The sequence below is a fragment of the Anomalospiza imberbis genome, chromosome 3, assembly GCF_031753505.1.
Source record: "Anomalospiza imberbis isolate Cuckoo-Finch-1a 21T00152 chromosome 3, ASM3175350v1, whole genome shotgun sequence".
NCBI classification, from domain to species: domain Eukaryota; kingdom Metazoa; phylum Chordata; class Aves; order Passeriformes; family Viduidae; genus Anomalospiza; species Anomalospiza imberbis.
This window is the reverse complement of record NC_089683.1, coordinates 87,847,134-87,874,997: the sequence shown is the minus strand read 5'-3', so window position 1 is coordinate 87,874,997 and position 27,864 is coordinate 87,847,134. Positions and strand designations below refer to the sequence as shown.

Here is a 27,864-nt window from a genome sequence, read left to right as displayed (position 1 = left end):
AATATATGTCTTCAATGAGATACAGCTTGGTAATTTTTTTTTCTCACAATCTTTGTTTTCTTTTCTTTTTCAAAACTATGCATTTAAGAGCAGCTACTCCAAGTTGTGACACAGTAACTTTCTAATGGTAGAAGTAATCCTACATCATAGATAAGGTGCTATAGACATCTTATGCTCCAATCTCTTTAGAACCTGATGAAAAAAGCCAAAAATCTTCTCAGCCAGAGCTACCATATAAGTCTTTGGAAGAGAAAGTCAATCTTTTGGCTATAATAAAAAGCTTCTATCCTTCAGGAAAAAGGTATATAAGATAGAAAGTAACTTAGAACTACAATGGATTCTGTTTCTTGACAAACCCTTCAATGAGTCTTTGGGAAAAAGAAGCTTACTGGACTTTTACTCATGGTTAAAAGGAGGGAAGGGGAAATCATCATCACTACCTACTAGTAAGCATTATACAACACACTTGTTAAATAGAGTAGTAAGCTTTCATGTTGCCTATATAGTAAAAATTTAATAAAGCCAGCAGCCATCATAATCAATACTACATCATTGGCAGCAACTTTATGGGAGGCTATTGTATGGCTTTAAATCCCTAAAGTAAAGACTACACAATTGCTGCTGGAAGTGATTATTTCAGTAATCAAAATAGGTTAATATTTGGTCCAAGTTGCAGACTTTCTGTATCACAGCACCTTTAAGGGATATTGTGTAAAATATCATGGACAATAATATCTTCTTGGCAAGGTTAATGAGCACATAAGGTCATCATCACCAGCAAAGCATGCAGTTGATATAGAATATATTTTGGGTTTGGTATTTACCAATTTACCACATTTCTACTGTTGGACCAATCAGAAAATAGCAATGTTCTTGATCTGGATAACCCTCAAGCAGATTATATGGGTGTTTACTTTACTTAAATTTCTTGGTATTGTCAGTCAGGTAAAATAATGTAAAATTAATGAAAAGACTGAAAAGCTAGCAATGCCCTCCTTGGGGTATAAAATGAATCATTGTAAATAACTTGATTAGATTGCTCCTAGAATTCTGTATCGTGCATTCTCCAACATAAAATGATTCATCTCATCCCCAATGAAAAGCCTGAAAAGTTGGAATCCAGGGGAACATTACATATGTGTGATGACAAGAAATCATAACAGCCACAACTGATCTTCAGACATGCTTAACAAAGGGCAGGAGGAAGAATCCCTCAGTTCATCCTGTAAATCTACTTTTCTCTGTTTCTTTTTCTCAGTTTCATGTTTTCTTTTCCTTGTTTCCCTCTTCTCTCACCCCTGTATCTTACAGCTCCTTGTAAATTCATGGTGCTGGCAAGGTGATTTCTAATCTAGATTTGAGGGACTTCTTTGATTCTAAAGCTGCTATAAAACATTTCACTGACACGCTGATGATGCAAGTGAGCTCAGAACTGGCTGCACTCATTCTTAAACAGAGGCATCACTCTCATTTCATTTTGTTACATACACCCAGTGAATGAAAAGTGGCATATAATGTGCAATAATATTCAAGATAGAGGGTATTTTCAGTGTTTATCTTCAGTAGGATGGAGAATGAGCTTCTTGTACATTAACACCTGCATTTGGGTTCACTAAATCTGTCTCAGCCAGAAGCAGGGAGAGGCAGAGGCTTCACACATGTGGCAGGACCAGACTGCCTGCATGCACATTTTAGAAGGAGTCTGTAAACACTGCAGTAGCAGGTTATATTAGGCCAGCTCTCAGTAAAAAGCCATTCTGGGACTAAAACAGAAGGGCCACAAGTGCAAAAATGCCAAGGGCTTGCTTGTCTTGTACAAAGGAAAAGTCTTTTTCATACCTTCAGGAGTTTCTGCCCCACTTCTGTGAAAGCCATGCAGGCACAGCATTGTGTGCCTCTGGCTGTTTATGCTTCCTTGCTGTTACTGATGTTAATTGAACTATCCATGTACCCCAGGAAGAAGAAAAGGAAGGATGTGCTTCGATTAGCATCTAGACTTGGATGAAATTTAATTATAAAGCTATGATTTCATTAGTGAAATGCCTGCTAAAATCTAAACTCTCCTTAATACCTGATGGGCCAGTAATGCTTAAGCTTTCCTGAGACTTCAGCAGCTTTGTAAAGCCCTGCCCTGTTTAGGATGTGAATCACAGCCTTCCCTGCTATCCTTGCAGAACACGCTCCCAGCACGGCTGCATATCCCTCCTCACTTGGCTAAGCCTTACCCAGGGCAGCCTAACAAGACACTGGAAGAAACAGAGAAGCTCAAATTACTTTGTAGGAGAAACAGAACAGCAAAAAAGACCTCCAAGGGCAGGTATTTTGCTTAAGTCACAAGCTGATCTATCAAATCAAGAACATCATTAAGCTACTTTATCCTTCTTATAACACAAGAGCATCATAGCAGAAAAAAGAAAATCAGTGTATAATGCAGCTCGTGAGCACCAAACTGACCCATCTGCAGTAAAAAATGAATATGCAAGCCCTGCATGAAGGGCAGCAGACTCCAAGAGAGGCAATTGGTCATTCATATGGCTGAAAGGTTGACTCATTTGCAATTCCTCATTTTTCTGATCTTTCATCTTCTCCCACAACCCCAGCCTCCCACCTGTGTTCTCCATCCTCCTTCACCACAACCCACTGTCAGCCAACCCCTCACCTGCCCTTGCACTCTCCTTGAAGATCACCGTGATCCCAAATCTTGCTCACCACCTCCCTTTCTCCTCTTCTCAATGGGCTCTTGGAAAGGGGCAGTCACTCAGAGATGCTCCTAAGGCTCATCAGCTCAACCTTAAAATCCCTACTCAGGTATGACAAGTCCCTGGGCATTTTTGTGCTACAACAAACTGACATCTCCCTAGAAAGCCCAAGAATTGCTGCTCCCTCCAGAGTGGGGACAGGGGATGGAATGTGAGGAGCTGTAAGCAGGATAAAGTGTCCTCAGAGGACAAAAACGGTCTCCTAGGAACCACCCAGGAACTGCTTCTGCCTGGGAACACCACCAGGGAGAAAGGAGCGCAAGCTGCAGTGTCAGCAGGGCAGGTTCCTAGGCCCTGCATAGATGACTGCAGATGTAATAACAGCATCTTTATTTCAGGGGTCACACCTCCAATTAGTTACTCCAATTACCATTCCACACTCACAGCTGACAGCACACCCCAGCTGGTGCCTGACCAGTGTCATACAGCAGGGAACAAGCTGAATTTCCTGCCCATGGAAACCATCACCAGTTTGAATTTTGAATGTGAACCTTGATGCAGGATTCTTTTATTGCCTTGACATTAGGCTAATACACGAGGAAAAACCATTTAAAACTGCAGGAAAAGGAAGGTAGTTCAGAATGCAATCAGCAAAGCACTTCAGTAAACCCACAGAAAACTAAAAAGATGCATTTGTTTCTTCTGGAAAGAGTTTCTTCTAATTAACATCTTAAACAGCACAGACTTATCCCTTTAATCGCAACTTCTCACAATTAATATATCTATGTCATCTTTGTAAATAAGCCATTTCTTTTATAATGCAAGAAGCACTTGTTACTCCCAGGCTTTTGTAATCCAACAAGTCTGACTGCATAATTTATGAACTTTTATGAAATGTCATATGCTGCTCTGTGATCCTCTGAACTTGCCATCACTTAAATGAAAAGCAAAAGGCAGAAAGCAAATTTGCTGCTGCTTCTGCTGACAGAGCTCACGTCTTCTGTGTTTTTGTTACAGAAAGTTACCATGGCTATCCTAGGATATGATTCAGGGTGAATAAAAGCCAATTTACCACACAATAAATCCCACAACCTCATCCCAGCTCCTAAACTTTTAAACTGGCTATTTATTTTTCCAACAAAGCCCTTGAAAATTATTAAACTGGTACTCTGAGGCCTAGACTGGGGTGAGCTCAAATCAAGTATTAGGCAGAAATAATTAAAAATCTGAAGACAAAGTTTGGTCAGCTTTCTGCAAATATAGGGTGAATATTTTCTGAATCTCCATTTATTCAGTTAGTTCAGTTTAATGATTAGTTCTATTCAAACTGCAGACTCCATCAGAAATTAAAAAAAGTGTAAAACCAGAGAGGTTTTTTCCTATTCTGTGAAAAAGCAGCATGTCAGAATAAATGACTTCTTCAATTTCCAATAAGATTTCCTGTTTCTAAGTTAATTTAAAATACAAAATGTGCTTAAATAAGCTTATCTGTGTGCATATTTATTATCAAAAAGGTAATTTAAACTACTTTAAAATGGTGGTCCTTGGAAATGGTAATTCCACGTTTCTTATTAGAACCTTCAACATCCATGAATATTGATCTATTTTATTTATTCTAGTTTTTATTTCATTTACTTATTCTAATTTCTATCTAAAAAAATTCTAAACATGGTTTGACAAGGATGATTAATTTTGAAACAATCCAGTTTTAAAAAATAATCAAACCTCACCTTTTACCATAGTAAAAACAAAAATGCAGTAAAAGATCTCTATACGCTTTAGCAAATGGGCAAATATGTAACACATCCTCCTATTCATTTTGCTGATAAGGCACTGTAATAAAGATGATATTTGCCAATGTGTGCTTGTGAACTGGTGACCCATAAGCATCATCATAAGGAATTAAACATGTACAAATCCAGACTATAAAATATTAATACATCACTTATGCCAATATATTATTTTTACTGATTTAAATGAATAAGTGAGCTCATTACTTGGATTTAAACCAACCAACCCCATTTCTGCTTTCATCCTCAGATGTAACATTTTATATATTAGGTGTCTATTAGAGTTGCAATACTGTCAATGTGGGAATCCAGCCTTAGGTCACTAAACTGGATTAATAACAACATAGAAAACTACTAATAAAAATGTGACAAATAAAACAATATTTCCATAATTTCAAGTATGTTATGGGCTTGCTGTGTTTTTCAAAAAGCAGTATCTAAGTATTGCTGTTTATCTGTCCCATATTCTTAGCACTCTGGAAAAAATTAATTACCATAAGTTAGTTTAAACAATCTTAGTCTAGACAGGCAACCCTGAGGAAATATAGCAAAAAAACCTCATAAAAAATTAATCATGAGCTAGTTACTATAGTAATACTTCTTCTAGACCAATAGCATATAATATTATTCATCACAGCAAATCCAAAGTGATGAAATGTCACACTGTTAAGCAGAGATCCTTGTTTCTGTAAGATGCAGGAATCAAACAGTCAGGGGTATGAGTTGGGGGGGTTGATATTTATGCTCTTATTGGCTACAGGCTTCCCTAGATAACACTATATTTTTATTGTACACCACGCTATGGTAATCCAACCATTTTTTCCTTTTCAGCTGTGCTGTATAAATTGATTTTATACTTTCCCAAGGCCAGGCAGAACTGGATATGGGGACAATCACGATTTATGTGTGAATATTTTAATATTAAACTTTTAAATAAAGTGCACACTAGAGAAGACTGAGAGGCAGGGGATTTAAAAAGCTGGTACATACTAAAACAGGAGAGCTGACACACACTGTCCCCAGCTTTTGCACTGATTCCTTATCACAGTCCTCTGATGCTTCTGAGCACTCTGACAGCTCTTATGCCCTACAGTGATTTTTCCCTATATGCACCTACCCATGAAACCATGGCCTTTGCTCTTAAATGGGGACCTCATCACAGCCATCCATTTTTATTCATCTTTTCCTCTGTATGTTTTCCTTGCTGACACTTATTTGCTTAGCCTTGCACAGTTGGGGTATTATTTACCTACAGATCTAGGAGATGTAAAGGAACACAAAGTGGCTTTGTGGGTTCACCAGGTATTTCCCACACAAGAACTGGCACTGCACCTCCAACATTTGCTTCAGATCACCCTGCAAAGCATTTCTATTTTATTCTAAGTAAAGCTTTTAGAAAGCAAGCAGATAATATCCACTGGGGAAAAAATAACACCCTTATTGATTTTGGTCCTAATCTGGACCCAAGGAGAACTGATTTTCTTCTATATTAAAAAGTTCCTGTATACTTTCTGTGTTCTACTAGTACTGTTAGCATAAAACACAGCTTTTACTCTGTTTCTCTTCCTGAGAATACATTTTCTGAAGAAAAATGGAACATAATCATGCTTTTTTCCGAGTATGTGATAAACCCCAAAATTGTATAGAAAGGCAGCAGGAGTCTGGCTGGGCACTAATAATGAAGTATTGTCATTATATCCAAACACTTTTAACTTAAATTACTCTTTTGAAGTGCTCTGTCCTGTGAGTTATTCTGTCCATACTGAGAAGACTGGAAAAATCAGTGTGAGGTTAAGACAATGCAGACACATTTTTCTTCCCTTTCTTTTTGATTCATAATTGTGTTACACTTAATCCTGGTGTGCCCACTTTCCTCATAAAGTCCTTCCAAGAAATTCCCAGCTGATAGAAGGTGATAGGAGGCTGCTCACAGCATCAGAACAAGCAACTCAGAGCAAAGTCACAGAAGAGCCAGTGAACAAGATGGAAACATTTAAAATTAAAATGCTGTGCAACTCCACAGTCACCATGTTTAACCCCCTAAAAAAAATTCCAGAAAATGTCAATGACAAATTCCACTGGCACACTCAATTTTTGTGGCATCACCAAAAAATCACTGGTGTACAAAGTCCCCTCTGGTCCAGTATTTCTCCTTTCAATGCAATCTCTTTACCCTCTAGTCAGTTTTCTATCAATTCTCCAATTCTTCCATGAACCCAAATCTTCACAAATACTTTCCCTAATGGCAGTTTACAAAAGTCAAGGTGGACAATATCTGCTATATTTTCCTCCCTGGGAAACAAGCTATTTTCTCAGGAGATTAACAGATTATTCTGACACAACCTTTCTTTTACTAAAGCCATGCTTTATTTTATATCATACCTCCAATATTTTTAATCTCTCTACCTTAAAACAACTCTAAAATCTCAAATTTTTGAAGTGAGAGAACCAAGTCCCTGATTGCCAGATCCTGTGGGTTTCTTTCTTTCTTTTTTTTTTTTTTTTTTTTTTTTTTTTTTTTTTTTTTTCCTTTAGTCTGTGAATATTACAGATAGTGTCCTAGGGAAATACTGGAAGTTGCTCCATTTCAGTTCTGTGGCAGTGAATTTAGGCAGAAGAGGAGGAAGTTGAGGATGGAAGAGAAACCAAAGGAACTGGAGCAGGAACAGCAGGAGAGACTTGGCAAAGGTACAGAACTGGGATGTAGAGACATACAAAAACATGGTAGCCTGAAAGGTGACTGACAGCTGTTCGGATTGTGATACCAATAGCAGATCAGAGAGGAGGAGATGGGAACACAAGAAGCAGCCCAATAGGGTTCCTAGGAGGCTAAAATGTGGAACTGGAGAGGGACAAGAGAGAACAGAGAGAAGTGACCCTCAGTCACATGCAACAGAGATGGGCAGTGCCTCACAGGACAACTTTGGAGGCCTGTAAGACACTGAGAGCCTTCTCAAAGTTTAATTGACTACCCTTTTGGATCAGAAAACATGATTTTTTTTTTTTTTTCCTGATGACACCTCTAAAAACTACAGACTCCGTAATGTACTCTGCGTTGACAAACTGAAGTTGAGACTGTCAGATCAAGTCTTGTACAATTTATATAATGTATACATATCTGTTGTATTAGTCAGTTGAAAGATTGAGAGTTAGGGTATTCTTGTGCACAGATAATAGGTATTGCTGAGCTACCTGATGCTTAAAATATTTTCATAAAAGCCAATCTGAAAATCACATATGCTAGTTAAATGTAAAGTTTAGGGGCTTCTGATCTTCAGAAAGCATTAACATCCCTACCTTTCATGAAAATAGGTTCTCATAATTTTGAATAAACAGAAGAATAAGCTGTTATTAAATTGTTATGGTACTGTAAGTTGATTAACTGTAAACTAGGAAAAGTCTAGAGCTAGTAAAATGATAGCTCTTTGTTCTTATTCAAGGGACAGGAGTTTTAACCATATATACAAGCAAATTATTTGGAACTTATTTTTCTTAATAGATATTCATTTGAGGATTTCTCAAGACTCTCTTTCCCCAGAGTGTTAGATGGTTCTTTTCAGAGCAACAGCTACAGCAAACCTAGAATAAAGAACAGGCAGCACATGGATCTGTATATATGCTTTGCGAGAAACAGGCAGCATATCCAGATTTATATGTGTGCCAGTCCCCTAGGATATCATAATTGTGTTTGTTCTTTTAATAACTTTAGGCTCCAGTGATCAGAATAAAAATTCTATGCTGAAGCTAATGCTTCATCCTTAGTTCACCTCACTACCCTGAATTATATAGTAAGCAGACTTAAATAAATGCAGGAGTCTGGCTCCTTCCATACACCAGACTCCAGCCACACACATAATAGGTTGCCTGATTATTTAATTCAGCGTCTCTCTCTTCAAATCTTACTTTGTTTTTACAAAACATTGGCTCAGCCATTTCTTTCCTTGCACAGCTTTCTGAGCCCGCCTTCCAGCATTTGGGGAATTTAGTCCCCTTAAAGGAGCAGCACATCAAGCTTCCTGACTTGAAAGAGCAGTTGCAAGTTATTTAGACAATCTTATTCTTCCTAATTATTATATCTACACTTTACATTTACAACCTCTTTCTACAACCATACTTCAAATAACTGAGTTAGTTGAGCAGTTTATTAAGTAGGCATGGCCTTCCAGCAGCTGTTGTGACTACAGCATGCCAGTCCTAACCTAATGATTACATATGATTTTTTAATTCCTATAACCAGGCTGCAGATTACCTTGTAATGAAGAACGATTTATAGATTACCAGCATCTATGAGGGGCATTAAGACAAATAGAGGTCATAAGCAGCACGGGCTAATGGGACAGTGGTGGGCAGAAAGCCAAACCCCAGTCAGTCAGTGCCTAAGTCCAGTGTGTCATACAAGATAATGGCTGAAAGTGAGCTGAACATGCCTAAATATACTCCCACTTTCAGTTTCTGACCACCTTGAGAAATTTTTTTACATGATCTGACACTATCTTGAACCTTGTTTAAAACCAGAGATAACTGCTTTAGGAAGGTCAGAAATTATAGAATCATAAAATGTTTTGGGTTGGAAGGAATTTAAAAAACAATCTAGTTCCAGCCCCTGTACTATGGGCAGGGAGACCCTTTCACTAGAGCAGGTTGTTTAGAGCCCCCTCCAACCAGGCCTTGAACACTTCCAGGGATGGGGCATCCACAGTTTCTCTGGACAACCTGTGCCAGTGCCTCACCCCCCAGTTCTTGCACAATTCTTGGAGGTCTTGCTGGATTAGACAAGACTACTTGTCTTTGCTACATATGAAATACATGGGTATTTTTTGCCTCCAATAACTCAAAACCAGTTTCACAATAAAACTCTGAATTTGGCTGTTGATAATGCTGGTGGAAAAAGAACATTGATATGGTCCCTGCATCAGTTCCCTGACCACCACCTTATGTTGACCCTTTTCTCTTCATCATTACCCATCTTACTGTCCTCCTAAGGACAATAATGCCCCTTTGTTTCCATATCTCCTCTGTCCTTACTTAGCTTTCTTTTGTGGCTCTGCTAGGTGCCACCTTCCAAATATTTCTATTATTTTCCTTTCTTCCTTCCCATTCTGATTGATGAGAGTTGCCCAGCATAAATTGATCCAGTGTCTGGTGCCAAAACTTTCTTTCTAGAACTGCCTTAAATCCCACATCTCTGTTATTCCCAATAAGGTCTCTGCCATTATTCTCAGTAATGTCTCTCCCTGAGGGCACTGGTCCACCTGGAACCCCCAATCACGCCCTCTGCCCATGGCCAGGAGCTCCAGGTAGCTCAGCCTTGGGTTCCCAGACCTTGCCTGGGCTATGCTGCAGCTGTGCCTGTCTCTGGTCCCATCTTCTGGGTGAGCCTTGGACCAACATTCTGCTGCTCTGACTGGGTTCATCCCCTGGCTGCTTCTGGGGTTGTTCCTGGACCCCATCACCAGCCCCTAGCCCTGCTGAGGCGCTGTGGCCCTGGTCAGTGACAACACAGCCCCAGTTCCCTTCACTCTTTTCCTTTCTTTGCCTTCTGAAAATCAAGCCCCTCAGCCTGTCCTTCCTCAACATATGTCTCTATTCTCCATTTTTTTGTGTCCTAATTTTCTTCCACATTCTTCCCAGAATATTGTTTTGGCTGCTTTGTTTTTTCTCAAGTTTGAATTTATCTTTTTATGACACCTTCCTATTTCCCCATTTTTCCCCTTTCAAGTCCAGTTGTCTTTTAAATCCCACCTCAAAACTCCATTTAATTCATTTATTCTTGCCAGACCAAGCTGCTTTCCCCTTTGAGGATTGTTCTCCATGAGGTCTTTGAGCTTTGGCAATAAAATCCACAAACAAGAAAGCATCTTGCCACACTTGGTAGTCTCAGACATAGTCTGCCCTAACCTTGGACTGAAAATGTTACTCTTTTAACTATTTGTTCCTGGAAAAAGCCACCTTTTTCAAATGCCAATAATTTTCTGTGAATATGCTGCTGTACCTATAAACAGAGAGACTTCCATTGATCTGACCTGGCTTATTGTTAAGAAATACTTGCTTCTGGGATGAAAAAAGGTCTCTCTGCTCCTGATTTCTGATTCAAGCCACTGGGTAGCCCACATGCTGCCCACCAAAGACATCAATCACCACACATCAGGCAGGAGTGACCTCCACAGGTAGTTGCAAGTTCCTTCACTGAGATACCACACATAGCTTCATCTAAAGTTCTCTCCCACTCAGAAAGCACGCCTGTCTTCCAAGTATTTAGACCTTCTGCTCTCATAAAATGCAGCATCTTGTGTCTGATCAGCAACCTGCTGAAACTAGGCATGGATATGGGAATGATAACTCTGTATTGTTTTTATTTTCCACTATCTTAATGGAGAAACTGTATAGATATATGTCCTTGTGCATTTTAAAACTCAGTATATTTCTTATGTCATAGATACAATTTTACATAGAGTACACCACATACACAAGTCTAACTGGAAACTGAGTGAAGACTGAGGCAAAAAAACTGTATCCCTTGACAAAACAGAGGAAACTACTACTTCTCAACGTTTCCATATGCAATCCTGGCTGAAACATCGCATCTTTCTCTCAGGAGGCAAGGGATGCTCTCTCAGTGTTATCAGCTGTTCTACATGGTATGGAAAAAATACAAGAATAGATACTCCAAATTGGAATGAGTTCAGCATTTTTTTTTTTTTTTTTACAATTAATTTAATCAGTAATCAGGTAAACTTAATCTGGTGCCAAAAACCCACATGGTTACACTTACTTTTGAAACCCAGCGTACCCAAATGAGGGAGGAAATTGCTTTTGTGTGATTTATAATGGCAATGAAGAGTTATATTATTTTTGGTAATGACATTGTGTGATGCATTTTCTCTTTAGGAAGAAAGGTTCTGAAGTGTTTTAAGCTGTCTCATCTACTGTTACAAACTCCAGCAAAACTGTGAAATCCTCACGGGAATCATGACTGTATAAAAATTCAGTTATAACCCACAAGCTTCTCTGCACTTTGGTTCTGTTTTTCTGTTGTAGATTCTTTTATGGAAAATTTGCCAGTTTTATAACCCATTGGGCCATTTAAAGGGCTTTAGCTGTGTATTATGGCTGCTATGTCAGTGGGCAGCTTTTAGAGTGAAAGGGGAGAGGTAGAACGCCACGAGGAGGGAGCACACCTTGCTCATGACCTACAGGAAATTAATGAACTGGACAGCACAAACTCTCAGTGTACAAATGGGAAGGGCACTATTTAAACCAGTCCTTGCTTTGGCAGCTGGGAGGGTCAGTGCCACTTCTAGGACTGGCAGAGGCTGACTGGAGCTGGTGTCTGTCCCATCCCCTTCGCACAGGTAGTGTGTGGCAGCTGAGCTGTGGCAACAGCCGGTGCACTCTCTTTGCCCATGAGATGAAATGCTTTAGCTTCAACTTCCTGCAGCCACACTGTTTACCATATGGATTCCTAACAAACAGCACAACCCAACTGCTGAATTATTTTATGTGTGCTTGAAAGGCCTAGGAGAAAAAGAAACACAAAATTAATTACTAATGGGAATTGAGTTATGCATTTTTGAGTGCAACAGACCCCATCATTATTTCAAAAAACCTCTGTGCATTATGATTCTATTAAAAAAAGTAAAAAAATCTAAGTAGTTTCCCACTCTATGTGAGATAATGGTTCTAATTTTCACTCAGTAGAAATATGAATCCTGTTCCCATCTGAGCACCTGTTCATTAGCAATGGTGTACGAATGTGGTAAAGCTCATATTGTGCTGCAAATATGCTTCAGCTTTGCCTGCAAGAAATTCCCTTTTCTCTCTTCATTAGGAATCTACATTGCTGCTTCTGTACAACAGCTATTAGTATTATTATTATGTTTTCTTTTGGTTTGGGCTTTCAATATTAGGAGATGCTAGGCTTTTTTCAGTTAAAAAAAATCAAAATCCAAATGAAATTAATGCAGCCACGAGAGGGAGCCTCTGATGTCTTTGTAGAGAAGAAAAAGCTATTCACAGTGACAGAGAAATTAATGAAAATAATTATAGTTGAGAAATTGAGTTCCAAGAAGCAGTGGATTTGCCTTAAGACCAAACCCTATTTCAGTGTAAGGTTTTGTGAAAAGATGTAATTTATGACATAACTGCCTCATTTCCATATGCAAAATATTGAGAGGAAGGACAAAAATCTGACTGGGATGAAAACAACCTTGATTAACAGTTGCTTTATCTAAAAATGCAGCAACTCTTCAGCCACAGTGAGTAGCAGAAGCAATTCAGGCTACTCAAGAGAGCCAGCCCTTTGCAAGCAGATATTAATATATAAATACAGAAGGGTAGTAGAATAGTACCAAATTTTCATTATCTAGACACAAACTATTTTTGCAAAAGAAAACATGCAGCTTCTTTCCTCTGTGTGAAGTCTGTGTGAACACAGGTTTTATATATGTCACGGCTGCCTTGGCAAGAAGGGAGATGAAACCAGAGCTCTCCAGAAAAGACAGCAGAACTTTCTCAGACCACTCAACATTTTGCATAACCCTATCATGTTCCCTAGACAGCTGACCTTCAAAATGTCATAAAAACAGGTAATATTAAAAGTACACTTCTACAGAGTAGCGTCTTGGATTTATATCCTATTCCTGCCAAGGCTCTTCAGAAGAAATCTGCCTTAAAGCATATTTTGCTTAAAGGATAAATAAAAGATACAGTATATTTGCAACCAGTATCTTCAACAGTACATTTAGTGAAATATTTATCACTTGTTCTAGTCCCTGAACTACTTATGAATTGCTTATGTAATTTTTTAGAAGATACCACATAAAGACTTTTTATGTCGGTATTTCTTAACTATCATCCTTCTTTGTGGTGTTACATTTTAGTTAAATGGTATGCGCTGTCTCACCCCTCGAAAATGTATGGTTTATTCCAAGTCTGTGATCCTCCCCTGCAGTATCCTGTGTCTGTAATCCCATTGGCCCAATCTGTTCCGCTCCCACTTTGAATCTCCCTGTTAAGTGTGCCGGGGGATGAGGCTCAGGCTCTCTCTCTTAGCCGGCTCTCCTGGCCGATGCTTTCTCAGCCCGTCTCTCCCCCTCCCCTTTCCCCCTTCACTCCCCTTTCCCCCCCTCTCCCTCAGAAACCATGCTGCCTCCTGGGGGTAGGACCCCCAATAAACCCTCATCTAATGAGCACCCTCAGAAGCCGTGTGGAGTCTCCTTGCCTGCCTGCTGCTACCTGCGAACTCACAGCCTTGGGGGCCCCCGGGGACACCCCCGGGGGGCCCCCCCACCCCAACGCGCCACGACAAATGGCGCCCAACGCCGGGTTCGAGGATCGATGATCCTGAGACCACCACCGCCCCACCGGTACAGCGCAGAACCCCGCAGAACACCACTTCAGCACTGACTCCAGCACAGTGGAGTGGCCGCGCCGGGCCGCAGTTGCGGCCCTGTGCGGCCCCATCACCACCGCGCAGATGCCCTGCAATCCCACCACCACCAGCTGGCGCAGCCCTGGCCCGGCTCCGGCCCGGCTACTGGAACCCACACCAGTAACACTGGTCAGTTGAAACTTTCATTCTCATATCCAAAATAACTCTGCACAGGCAACCCAAGGAGGAACACATTGGGCACAATTAGGTATTTAAAAATCTTGTCCTAATAGTTCCTGAAATCCGAAGCTCTTAAGCCAGAGATAAAACAAGAATGAAATATTTCATTTAAATGCTTCAGTACAAAGTTACAAAGCACTGAAAACAAGGATTACCACTGAAGCAGCTTTAGCTACAAGCCTCGCTGCCAACTCCACCTTCCCCAACACAGCACAACCCGTCTCGACTACACATCTGTTCATCACACCTAATATAATCTCAGTTATATAAGCAGCTCCAGCACAAGGCACTTGATATAAATGTTGATGTCATAGTGATTTTTAAAAACATTTCTATTAACATTCTGTCTTCAGCCTTCCCAGCTGGCTGACTGCAGACCATTTCCCAAGATGTCCCAGTTCTTCCCTGCAGAGCTTTCTCATGTATCTTAATAATAATTCATAACATTTCTATTGCACCTTTTAGTTTGATTCCCACTGATGTATTCAGCTGTGACTTTCAGAGCAGCAGTAATACTGTTGTGGCTGTGATTGCCTCTAGGATACATCAAGGCAACATTTGTCAGGAAAAGAAATATATTTTATTAGACCAATTAAGAGAACTATAAAAGACAGAGATCTCACAGTCACATAAGGCCTTCCTCACAAAGTCTGCTGTATTGTCTCTTCTGCAGTTATGAACTAGAAAATGCCTGCTTAATGGTGTGCTGGCCAGAAGATTGAATTGATTGGGAATATAATCTAACCTCATTACAGGAGTTATAAATTTTCAAAGATTTTATAGTTTGAACCAGGGCAAAATCTAATCAAACTAGAAACATATTTTCAAAAGCACTTTTCCTCTCCCTCTCATCATTACATTCTTCACTGACCTCTTTCACCTTTTCATATACATGTGGATCAGTGAGTAACTATTTACATTTTATGCTGAAAATTAAGAGGCCAAGAAATGCATGGCAGAACAAAGAAGAGACTGTAGATCAATCTAATGCTAAAGCAATCAAGGAGAAAATGAGGTAAAATCACTTTGCAGATCTGTTCCTAGCATTTTCCCTCCCCAGTTTCAGGAACGAGTACAACAAGTACTCACATGCCACCATAAATTAGCCTACCTCTAATAGTATACATACAAGGCCAAAAAAACAATGAGCAAGCATCACTGAACATAATCTAAAAAGCGTAAAAATTATTTTCCTTTTGGCATGGATGTAAGATGCTATGAAGTAGAATAACAGAACCCTTAGTAGAGGGTGATTGCAAATTTCTCCCATTGCCCCAGCAGCACCCTCTGATCCCAAGGAGTTAAATTCTACAACCAAGCATGATTCAACTTCCACAATCTCATCCAAAACTGGCACCTCTGATGAGACTGTGAAAGGTCTTGAGGAGAGCATGTTGGACACAGACATCTGAGCAAACGGAAAATCTATTTTACATGTGTGAGTTCATTTAATTATCTACTTAGATGGCAGGAATCTCTTGTCACTGTTGAACTAAGGTCACTGAATCATGATCTTAAAATATAATATTCTTCATCCCTTTGTCCAGATTTAAGATTTTAAGGCCATTGTGGCTTTTATGGAGAGACAAGTAATTTCATTGCTACACAACGAAAACATTCAGAATCAGATATGGGAAGAAATGCCTCAAAATGCACATATGGCTGTGAAATCAGTCCCTTTGCAACTTCTGAAAATCTTTATTTCTGTGTGGTATGCGCTTGCCATATTTGAGAGATGTTAGATATAATTTGTGCAATGGAGGCCCAATTGCTAGACAACACCTAACTGTATTAGCCAGCATATTCCAATGAGAGACAGTTCATTTGACCTTCTACATCTTGTTTTATCCAAGCTGGCAACACTCCTGCTATGCCATCTGTTCCTACCACGGAAGCAGCAACACAAGGACACTGACGAAGACGAGCTGTGCCTTAGCAGTTTGGTCCTACTTGAGCCAAGGCAGCATACGGTCATGTTGTGTGTTCATCAAGACACCAGTGCAATGGACTTCCTAATTTCAGCTAAGGATGGTAGCCAGGCTATGCTAAAAACAACTATGTCACTCATAACAGCAATAACAAGGATGGTAACAGTAACAGCAAACCACAATAGCACTGTCGTGCCTAATGTCTTTATAGTTTTAATTTTCTGTCATTCCCTTCACTTACATTGCACTATAGATCTTTAGCTCTGTATTGAAAGGGCTGCTAAATTGTTATACCCTGAGCAAGTGCTCCATTTATCTGGACTAAAGATAGAAGGGATATGAAAGGGGGAAAAGGGTAGTTACATGTGGCCAAAATTAAGTATTTCTTAGGCCATATTTCCAGGCTGGAATTAGCCAGGTTCTGGAACATGAGCAAAAATGTCCTCATGTCTGTACTCAAATCTTGCTGGATACACTTAAAATTTCAAATAGCAAGTCTGAGATCTTAGTCTGCTTCTTTATGTTGTGAGTACACCACAGCCTCTCACCCAACTTGCCACATAAGTCCATGTACTTTGGACACGACCTGCACATCACATTCAGCCATACCATAACTTTACAATGTCTGTATAATGGAGTATATCTCCCACACTTCCCATTTCCCTGACAGTGCTGATGGACAAGGCTTCCTCTGATGTGTGTTGATATGTGGTATATCACAGAACAGCAGAACTGCTGAGGCTCTAAGGGACCTTCTGATCATCTAGTCCACAGCCCCAGCTCAACCAGGGACAGCTAGAGTGGGCTGCCCAGGACTGTGTCCAGTAAGGCTTTGAAAATCTCCTCAGATGGAGACTCCACCACCTCTCTGGGAAACCAGTGCTTGATCACCCTCACAATGCAAAACTGTTTCCAGATGTTCAGAGGAAATCTCCTATTTCAGTTTGTGCCTTTTACCTGCTGTGCTGCCACTGGGCACCATTGAAAGCCTGGCTCAGTCTTCTTTGCCCTCTCCATTCAGGTTATTTTTACACATCAGTAAGAGCTTCCCTGAGCTTTCTCTCCTCCTGGCTGGACAGCCTCAGCTCTTCTGGCCTCTCCTCACAGGAAACAAGTGCTTCTCTCTTCCCAGTGCAGCCCAGGATGCTGTTGGCTGCCTTTGCTGCAAGGGCACACTGCTGGCTCATGGTCACCTTCTTGTCCACCAAGACCCCAAGCTCCCTCTCTCCCTATTTGCTTTTGATCTGCTCAGCCCCAGACTGAATAATAAGATTAAAATATGTGCCTGCATAACACCAGACCTGGATGTTGATGCACAAATGGCAAAGAAAAAAGAGATCCTTTAGACTAGACTAGGCAGTGGAATTTGTTATAGCCTACTGTGAAATGTTGATGAGTCAAACATGAGACTTAGAGCGGAGTGCTCAGCTTGCAGCTACCCTGACTTAAAACATTCCTCTCAGACATTCACATAGGACCAGAACAGAGAGTTACAGTCTTCTGCTTTGAAAACATCTCCCTGGTGCAGTTTGATAAGACTCCACTCTCTCCTGCACAACAAAAGAAGATAAATACCCGTGAGCACCAGTTTTATTCCTCCTATGAAACACAACTCATCTTCAACCTTCTACACCCATCATTTCAAACACAGAGATGAAACTTTTACTGGGCTATCTCAACTCCTAGGTCTTTACAAGGGAAAAGAGAATCCTTGAAAAGGAAAATATTCTATAGAATACATAGTGAAGATTGCTTCCAATCAAAGGCAAGTGGTCAGTAGCCTGTTGCAGTCTGAAGCATCTTCTAGATTCTTCATTCAATATCCACATGGCAACTATAAAACCTCCTTTCAGAGTTAAAGGCTTCTTCCATGACTTGAAGACATGGCCAAAGCACACTACATCTTTCTCTGGATCTTCTGGATCAACTATCCTATCCCACTGTACATGGTGGCAGACGGAAACTACAGAGTTCATAGCTAAGGGAAGGAAGAACACATTCCCAATGACCAAATATGCCAGGAGCCAAAATCAAATTGATCCTCCAAATCATGAAGTAAGAAAGTTGCACCCTCTCCTGAAATTGCCCCTTCATCGCCACAGCAGTGTTCTTCAGATCAAGATTCCAAAGACAAGACCTGCAATAAAACAGATGCAGTCACAAATGGTGGCAGAATTCCACCTCTTCTCTTGAGATCTTACCTATGGAATATGATTGTGATCTAAAAACTTACTATTACCAGAATGAAACAAAAGGCTCAGGTCACAATAGCTCGTGATTCTATAGGAATTTTCTCAATGAAAATAAATGGAAAAAGCATCAACAAAATTTTACCATGTTGCACTCTTGCTTAATGCACTGCAGAGGAAAGAGGGACGGTATATGGTCAGTGTTTCCTTTTCTTTTTTTTTCACAGAAAGCTCTAGTCTTAGACATCTGAACACATTAGACAGATGCACAAGGGTTAACAGGTTAAAAATGTGAAAGTCTAAGTGCATGGTTCACAATATTTCTGCAGTTCTCTCTCAATACAAAATTCAACTGAATATCAGTCAGTTTAATTCTTTTGTTGAAAAATGAATGCAGGATTGATTACCGATGGCCTCTGCGTCTCAAAGGATTGTACCTCGTACAAGGACAGACTGTAAGCTACAAGTGATCACACCCTCCTTCCAGGAGATTGAGAAATCAGGGATTTAGAAAGTCTTCAAGAAGCATTCAAAACAAGTATCTCAAGTCTTCAGTTTTGAGGATGATTATAAAGAAATATAGTATTTATTTAACATATTTCACAATTTAAATCTTTATTACTCTAGACCCATTATACAAGTCAGAACATTCCAGAGTCTGAAACAGAGAAATCCGAAATCATGTGTGCATGATTGCTTATAAAACCAAAATGTTGTATAAAACACATACAGGGCATTAAGGAAACTGAGGTGGGAGATCAGCTCCACTAATTTCTTCAGCCTACACAAACATATGCCCAAAGGATAAAACTATCATCTTCTAGATATTATATCTATTCTGCACTATTTTAATTTCTAAGTAGTCAGATCTTTTGCCCAAGGAGTCTTCTCACTTGGCACTGCTAACATGTTCCTGAAAAAAATTATTTTTTCATTTCAAAATTGAACAGAAACACAATTTACTAACAATTACTTCAGCTACTTATACCTCCAGATTTCAAATATGAAGCCACAGCTTTGTACCCCTGAAACAAACTCACCCTGTGGGGCAGGATATGGGTTGGATTCTCACCACTGTGTCCCAGTGCACCAGGGTGCACAGGGACATCTCAGCTGCTCCTGCATGACAAGTCCCACATGCAATGGGCTCGCAGTGGATCAGCCCATTTGGGGCAGACTAGGGACAGGCACTGCCTTCCTTTCACAAAGCAGCTGTTTGGTGTGGCTATACAAACTTAAGAACAAGACAAATCCAACACTATGGCAACTGGTTCCAAGGGTACCTGGAGAATCTACATGGTGAGGCCAAAGCAGGGGCAGCATCACTGAGCAGAAGTGGTGACCACTTCAGAATGGAATGAGTGCCCTCCTGCACATGCAGAAGACATATTCATGAATTAGGAGAGGTGTTCATCCTGAATAATCAGTCTTAGGAACTGCCACCTACTCAGGTAGAGTGGATAGAAGATTCACACTTAAATAAATATAACCTGTTTGATTTAAAAAATCACTGCCTCCAGAAAACATTTAAGTATATATTTACATGAAGAACAGAAGAATGAGTAGGCAGAATACAATATTCCACTCCATTCCAGAAGCATGTTGCATAAAAATCCCACAAATATAAGCCTGGAGCAAAATTATTTTACCGCCTACTAAAAACCTGCAATTTTCCTGTTAAGCTTGATGTTTAAAGCAAGATTCATTAATGGTCTAACAAGAGGTGAAACCACTCACAGAACACAATCAGTTTTGGTAGCAAGGGACACATGACCTCACCCAAAGGCCATGGGAGAGGTTCTCAACACAGAGTCAGAAGCTGGATTCAAAAGCAGGGAAACAGCACTAAGAGCCACTGCTGTTAAAAGGGCAAGACGATGCAGACACTGCCCTTGTTAAGCAGGGCCCAGGTCTGTGAGCAGTTTGCAGACAGAGTAAAGCAGAACTGAACAGCGTGGCTGAAGAGGAGTCCTGTCATGGGCTTGGCTAAGGGGATCAGACTGTGTAGTTCCAGTTCTTAACATTTATCCATTTAGAAACCTTTTTGGCTTAGGTCATTCAACTCATAGCGTGTACAGCATTATCTATTGACAAATAACCATTATAACATTTAAGCACATGTGCACGTCTACTAAAAAAAGTCAGATTTAATATTTTCCTGCTTGCAGCTGACTCATAATGTGACTTGAACTTTATATTTAAATCCAGTGTGTGTGCGCACAGTGTGTCTCTTGGTATTTGCTTTGGTTTTTCAAATATGTTGTTAAGTGAAAAATGTTCTGCTGTACAAGCCAAAGATGCTGAACACAGTAAGCTACTGTCAGTCTTAAAATACATAATAACTTTTCAACTGCTACGTTGCTTAAATAGGTATTTAGAGGCTGTTTAAAAGCAGATTATTTATGTAACAGTTCATAATAAATCCTATAGCAACAGTACCATTTTCATGCAAATTTGAACTGAATGCCTTTTAAAAATATACTCCTTTTGTCTAATATACTTATTACAAAGGTAAAGCAGTTCAGAAAACAAAGTGTTACTGAGCTGTGCAGTTTTCAATATATATCAACTTCAATTTTGTGAACATATTGGGTCAGAGTCAGCTGTGTCACAAGTCCAGAGATGTCAGAACATTCTGTAATTAGTATTTCCTGCCTTTGCAGAACACTGGACAGATGGTCACATTTTAAAGAGATTTCAGTACAGTGGCCAGAAGTCCTTCCTCACTAACGGTGCTGTATGACTGAGGTGTCTTAGGTCAGGATCTGCTTTCAAAAATGGTACAAAATCACAACCTCCATGGACTTTTACTAGAAATTTGGGATAAATCACATTTGAAAATAAGTCCTTAAATTAAATCAGTGGTCTTCAGTGCTTTTTTTTTACATTATTAACATTTGATCTTGAAATGCCACCTCATGTGTCAGGGCTCAGTCCCAGGCAAAGAATTTCATTAAATGGGCAAATAAATGCTTAGAGGACAAACTCTGGAATGTAAAAGAAATTCAAGCCATCAGTTGTGCAAATAAACTGGAGTCATAATTTAACCTTCAGAGAGACCCAGGGTCTCCCCTACTCAGTTTTATAAATTACAAACAGAATCAAGTAGGGCAGAAAAGTTCTGCTGTGTAGGCATTATCCTGCTACAGCTGATTTCTAAATTGGCACTAAGTTAAAGCAAATTGAAAAGTGAGCTAAATTTTATATTTTCAAATGCTTTTCAAATGCTTAGTGTATCTTTGAAAGAATGATCCTAAATGGATTATCCATGGGACAATCTGTGCGGAGCCAGGAGTTGGACTTCCATGATCCTTGTGGGCCCCTTCCAACTCAGAATATTCTACGGTAAGAAATTGTTCCATGAAAATTTGGAAACTGAATTTCTCCACTTAATTGTGACATTTTACTTCTGATGCAGAACTCCTGTGGTCTTCACTGAACCAGGCAACACTCAGAAAACAGACAGGGGAGGCCACAGCAGCCTTATGTGACAATTGGTGCTAAATGTAAAACTTCCAGGCAGAGCAGAACAATTCCCTCTCTTCGCTGACTCAGTACCAGCTTTTCCTTCAACACTGACAGCAATTACTGGGAATTAGTGTCAAGTGGCCTAGGGCTGTGGGACAGACAGGTATCCCACAAGAGTATGGTAAGAGAAGGCCTCCAGGTGAAAGGAGCTTCAGATTTGGAGCCAACAAGTGCTGACCTACTGAAGGAAGAAGGATCGATGATGATCAAGTACAAATCCCTGTCATGCTCAGTCCTCTTGAATATACAGCCATTCAATATAAATTTTCCATTTTTTTAACAAGCTGACATTTCAACCCCCTGCTCCTATTTCTGGCTGCATAACTTTGCATCCTGCCTTCCCCATGTATAAAGAACAGGATTCTTGTGTACAAGTATATTTTTTCCTCCAGCAATGCATAAAGGCGTGGGTGTTCACATATGTGTAAGGCATATGTGTGAGCATTCACTCACATTAACATTTTTGGGTTGCCAATGGCTAGGTCTGTGTGCAAGTAATCATAAGACAGGTTGAGACACAACACGGAAATTTATCCCATCTGCCAAACTGAATCAATCATGTGCTGTCAGCAGATATTTAGCTCACAAAGAGCTTGAGTCTTACAATATTTTATTGACTTAAAGGCCGTGCTGGTAAAGCAAACGATATAAATTAAGTCATTTCTCACCATAGCATTATACCTTTTAAATGTCTAACAGAGGAGAAAGCAAACAAAAGCAACAGCTGTCCAAAAATGTCAGGTCTGTAATTCAATGACCGCTGCTAAACCAGGGGAACTGGGATTCTTTGGGCAACTCACACACCTCAGAGATACTATCTGGGTTTTTTTACCTGACAGCTCAGGGTTTTTTGCATCCAAATAGGGTATTGCAGTTGACACAATTTCTTCTCTCTGAAGAGCAGAGAGAAAAGAAGTCTTCTGAGTTGTGTCTGAGTTGTGCTTCTCTGTCTGCTCAGGGGATCTGAGGAAGCAGGGAGAACAGATGGGCAAAGTAGCATGTGCAAAAGCAACTCTGAAACCAGCAAGTCACTCAGCAGACGATCTAGAAGGGACCCTTCAGCTGTCACTTTCCCAGAGGTATCACATAACATTTTTGGGCCTAGGTTGTTGCTTTTTTTTGTTTTTGTTTTTTGGGTTTTTTTTTTTTTTTTTTTTTTTTTTTTTTTAATCATAGGCATTTTAATATATTAAGCTGAAATGAGAATATCTGTCAATAAGCTCTGTCCACTGGGCCACAAATCCAGGAAAGGGCTATGACTCCAGAACTGCCCAATTCTGCTATACAGAAATCACTACAATGAGCATGGGGAGGGTAGAGTTGAGTTCTGTTCCCACCATAGCATTTTATTTCCTGAGTCGGGGTAGCTCCTCACAAGAAAAAGGAATTACATCCTAGCAGCATTTACCACCCACAGACCCTGACAGATTTAGCATAAGGTACAGTGATTCAGTACACAGAGGGTGGATTAAAAATAGTGACGTTGTGGCTAAGTTGCCTCCACTGTGTCTCTAAACACTGACAGCCTCAAAGCAGCCACTTACAACACTTGAAAACTAGCTGTGCTATTGGAATTGCATGTCCACACACCAAGGTTGTGAAACATCTCCTGGACGTGAAGGCAACGAGGCCAGAAAAAAGACAATCTGGCCAAAAATCCTGCTTGCACAGATAGTTACTGAACAAAACCATTACTTCCTACTCCATACATTTCAGCTTTAAAAACAGATGAGTCAAGAAGGCGAGTGGAGAGAGCAGCACAAACTCAGTAGCATCACAGTGCCCCAGGATATACTAAAATGGATAGAGAAGAGGTCAAATATACAGAGAGACTGTTCTACTTCCACTGTCTGCAATCAGTATGTTTGTTCTGGGATAAAAAAACCACCCGTAATCAATACTGAAGGAATGCTGGACTGTGTCTCATATACTTGAGCATGATCAAGAAATATTTTATCCCTGTGCAAGTCTTGCCCTTGTAAGTCTGCCAAGGTCAGTGTCACTTTAGGTTATCAGCTGTTGGAAGTGCTGGCTAAGTTAAACTGCCTAAAGCAAGCTTTAAACTTACATTCTCAACTTCTTTGACAAAATGTCTGTGTCTTACTTTATCTGAATTTGCAATCCCCTGATAATGCAAGGCACATTCTTCCCCTGTGCTTCTTATTCGCTGCCCTTATATCCCTTTCTGGCTCAGATAAGTCTCCCATATGTAGCAAAGACATCACTACAGAGAACATACAAGCATCACTCAGTCGACATTCACCATCATATGTCCCTCTTAAGAGATAATTCAAATTAGATTTAAACCCTGGTAAAGTGGTTTTTTTTTTTTTTTTTCCATTCAAAGGTTGCTGTATGTGCAGTTTCTTAAAGTGATTTAATTTTTTTTTCTTCAACTCGCCATAAAACCAGCAATCAACTTATAAAGTATGCTGCATCACCATTATGAGCCAAAGACTAGGACCTAAATCCCACTATTTAGTAATCTGAATGCAGGTTTTTGCCTTGATCACAGTCTTAACAAGTGTACCAAAGGCTGTAGCACATCTCTGGTCTGTTCTGTACCTTCACAGCAGCTCAGACCCTTTGTTTCACTGAAGGTTTAGGGACTTTAGGCTTCTTTCAGTGCTTAAGCTAATTCTAAAGCAGTTCTTAAACTCCAAAGTCACTTCACTGTTTTTTTTAAGGTGTAAAAATGTTTTTTTATTCAAATCTGTCAGTATCACCACTCACTTTTACTTAGAAATTCAATGTTAGAAACTGGAACTGCTTGGATGCAAGAGAATTTTAACGACCAGGTATTCCCCAAGTAAATCTGGCAGAAGCAGAGTCCAGGCAGCCTTGTAGGCTTTGCAGCACTCCATGAGATTAGGAGCAAAAGCTTTCAGAAATCACTTTTCCAAACTGAATCTGGATCAGTTATTCTATGGGAAAATGTGATTTTTCCTTTATTATACCAGTACTACCAAATGTCTAACCTCCGAAAATCATTCTTTTAGCATAAAATATTTAGCACTCTGAAGGAAAAGGGAGAAAATATTTATACTTTAAATAGCACAAACTAAATCCACAGACTTCTGTGTTGCTGTTTTAGTTAAATCAGTCACATTTTCTGCTTTGGCTGTTTCCAGCAACAATTAAAGTTGCAAAGTCTCCGTCCTGTGCAAGGGCCTGTACAGTACCAGAAGAGCAGAGAGGCATTCTCTCAAGGAATGAGCATATTATGAATAGAAGCCAAACAGATGCATGGCATCTTGCAGAAACCTGGTTAAAAACAGAAAGATGAACATTAAACCTCTCAGCAAGATCAGATTGTTCAACAAATGGCACAGTTGGTATGGAAAGATTAACCTTTGCTCCACTGTCTCCTCTTCAGAGCTAAAAATAATAGTGAGTCATGCCAGTAGCAGTTTTGCTATTTAGCTTTACAAATTCAGGTCATTAGGCTTGGATGTACAGAATCATCCCCTTCCTACCACAGATCATATGAACTGATAGTAAGGAACGCTCAGGACTGGACACTGACCAGTCCTTGCTTTCAAAACTCACTAAGATAGCCCAGAACAAACCAAATGAACACAGTCAAGTTCAATGGGAGAAGCAAGAGTGAAGCTACCATTACAACTAGGAAAAGAAAGGAAGTTTTACATAAAGCTCTGAATAATATATCCCTTGACATCTTCCCCCATCTAGCACATCCCTGTCTTGTTTTTCTGACTCTTTCTTGTATTTCTGATCGAGGCAAACAGTTAAAAAGTGTGCGTGAAGACATTTTTTAAAAGCTAGTTGATTTAGACAGCAGAGAGACCAGATGATCTGGAGAAGGCTGAATGGGAGCCAAATTACAAAAAGAGACATATTGAACATTTTTTAATTGCCATGTAGCTTCCCAGAGAATCTCCTAGAAAAGGCACTAGTCCACCTGTTCATTTTATTTTCAGGTAAGTACTTTTAAAAATAAGTCAGAGGAAGAGATAAGTATAGATTGACAAGGATGCAAGGGAGAAAGAATGAGCGGTCTTCAGACACTGAAAGGAGAGGCTGTACATCCAACCAGAAGGATCAACATCTTCTTGTGTTATAGAAAAAAAGCAGATTTTCCTCATCCCCACATGTACATTGAAGGGGGTATTGTTTTAGAACTGTTTCATGAAGTCAAATCTCTTAATTTCATACAAACTCCTCCCACTCCTACCTCCTCCATTCCCAAGGTCAAGTGTAGGAGGTAATACAGAGGATCCAGATTTGCTCTTGTAGGAAATTTGGCTGTGGTGCTGGTGACCAGAGTCCCCACAGCCTGAATGACTGCCTTGGAGCAAGATAGGAAATACACAGGAGAAACGGAAAGCTGATGAATAGGAAAATCCCTGCATCATCCTTTTTCCAAACACGTTCAGATCAGGGAAAAACTAGCAAATGGATTTCCAAGCTAACAAACAGCAGTCTTGTGTTAACATTCACAGTAATCTGCCAGTCCCACTGGCTCCTGAAACCCTGCTGCAGCTCCCTGCACTGCCTGGGGTTCGCACTTCAGAGGAGATTTTATGATAACAGAATCACATGACTGCAAGGACAGAAAACATCAGTATATGGAAAATATTTTTTCTAACACTATAGGTATATATGCACTACCAAAGGACTTTTCTCTCTCCAATAAAACAACCCAAGAATTAAACTAAGATTAAGTAAGGCGACAAAAGGGGATCATAAACAGCAAATGCTAAGATGACTACAGAGCTGGTACATTGTTCCTTTGGAAAAAAATAATTATCAGATCGGATTTATAAAATATATTAAAAATCAGATCAGACTTATAGCTGTTTGCCCTGAAAGTCTGCATTTTTTATATCACAGCTTCAAACAGGTCAGGATGGCAAATGTCATGAATCATTTACCTGTGATACTAATGCACTGCAGAAAACCTCCGGCTGACATAATTCTGAGCTACTTTAAATGAGTGCCCCCTTACATTTATTAATATTCTAATAACGTTGGCATTCAAAAAAAAAAAGTTCAAAATACTCTTTTTTTCAGTCCTGTAACCTTGGCCTGGCTGACATACTGACTTCCTGCACAGCATAGATCTACCTGCTCCAAGTACAAGGTTTCTCAGACAGCCTTTTGGAAGAACCAAGAAAACTCTTCCACATGCAGAACCCAGGGTTAAAAAATACACCTGTTAGTAGCATCCAGGAAACACACCTCCTAGTACATCAAGGCTACTGCAGAAAGTCATCTTTCATCTTGGTTTTGACAAAATTCCTCTCCCCGCAGTGAACACAATTTATCTGATGGATTTCTCTTTGAAATGAGGAATGAAGTCCGTCTCTGTAGCATTACTGAATATGAAATAAAAATGAAATAGAATCTAAATATACCCAACACTTTCCCTTTCTCCATCCCTCACATGAATCCAGTATCACTCTTGCACCTAAACAGAAGCATTAGAAGCAGTGCTCATCCATTTTTCAGTGTAAAAAGCAACCTTGTAAATGCTAAGAACCTTGGAAAGACTGTCAGTGAGTGTAGTGTATTTTTTGCCATTTCATTCCTGGGTTGTGGGGGATTTTTTTTTTTTTGGTTTCTCACTCTTATTCAGCATATATGCATACATCTCTCTATTTATCTTCCTCCCTACCCATCCACCTATCCATAAGGTTAATAAGGGGCACTCTAAGTGCATTAGTGCATGGCTGCATGCAAAGACAGATATGTACCCCTCCTTTATAACCAGATGCCTCTTCCTGCAATTTCTTCTGCAGGCATCTCTTACAGCCACTGTGCAGAGGTGTGTCCCATCATGACCAATTTCCAAGAGATCATAGGCATAAATGGAGTTGGGCTTCATCTATACACATTATGCAGTCATTCATGTATTTTATCTGGTGAATATTTTCACTGGCATTTTCCCTTTGAACTAAAATATCTTAGCCTCTACAGAACAGCCTAGTCATGACAAAATCAGTCTTAGACTGGACCTTTTTTGTGCTGGTCTCTGAGACAGACACACTGGATCACGGCAGCAATGACAGATGATGCACAGGCTACCAGCAGGGAAGGACTCTGCTAGACTTGAAAGCTGGATTCTTCCACCTGGGCAAACATTTCTGAGTGTTAGAA

General features: G+C 39.9%; 1 protein-coding gene and 1 long non-coding RNA gene across 9 annotated transcripts in view; one reads left to right on the top strand and one right to left on the bottom strand.

Moving 5' to 3' along the window:
- SUSD4 (sushi domain containing 4) overlaps nt 1-27,864 on the bottom strand; it is a 70,105-nt gene that overhangs the window by 31,505 nt on the left and 10,736 nt on the right. The window contains exon 1 of one of the 8 annotated variants that reach the window (XM_068185557.1): nt 17,603-17,691. The exons of the other annotated variants lie outside the window; for them this stretch is intronic. The gene's annotated coding sequence lies outside the window, so the exon portion shown is untranslated. Of the gene's footprint in view, nt 1-17,602; nt 17,692-27,864 lie in introns of those variants that run through there. 8 annotated transcript variants of the gene reach the window in all.
- On the top strand, nt 21,406-27,228 carry LOC137471334 (uncharacterized). Its single transcript, XR_010997530.1, has 3 exons — nt 21,406-21,722; nt 25,630-25,685; nt 26,779-27,228. It is a non-coding gene; the product is annotated as an uncharacterized lncRNA (long non-coding RNA).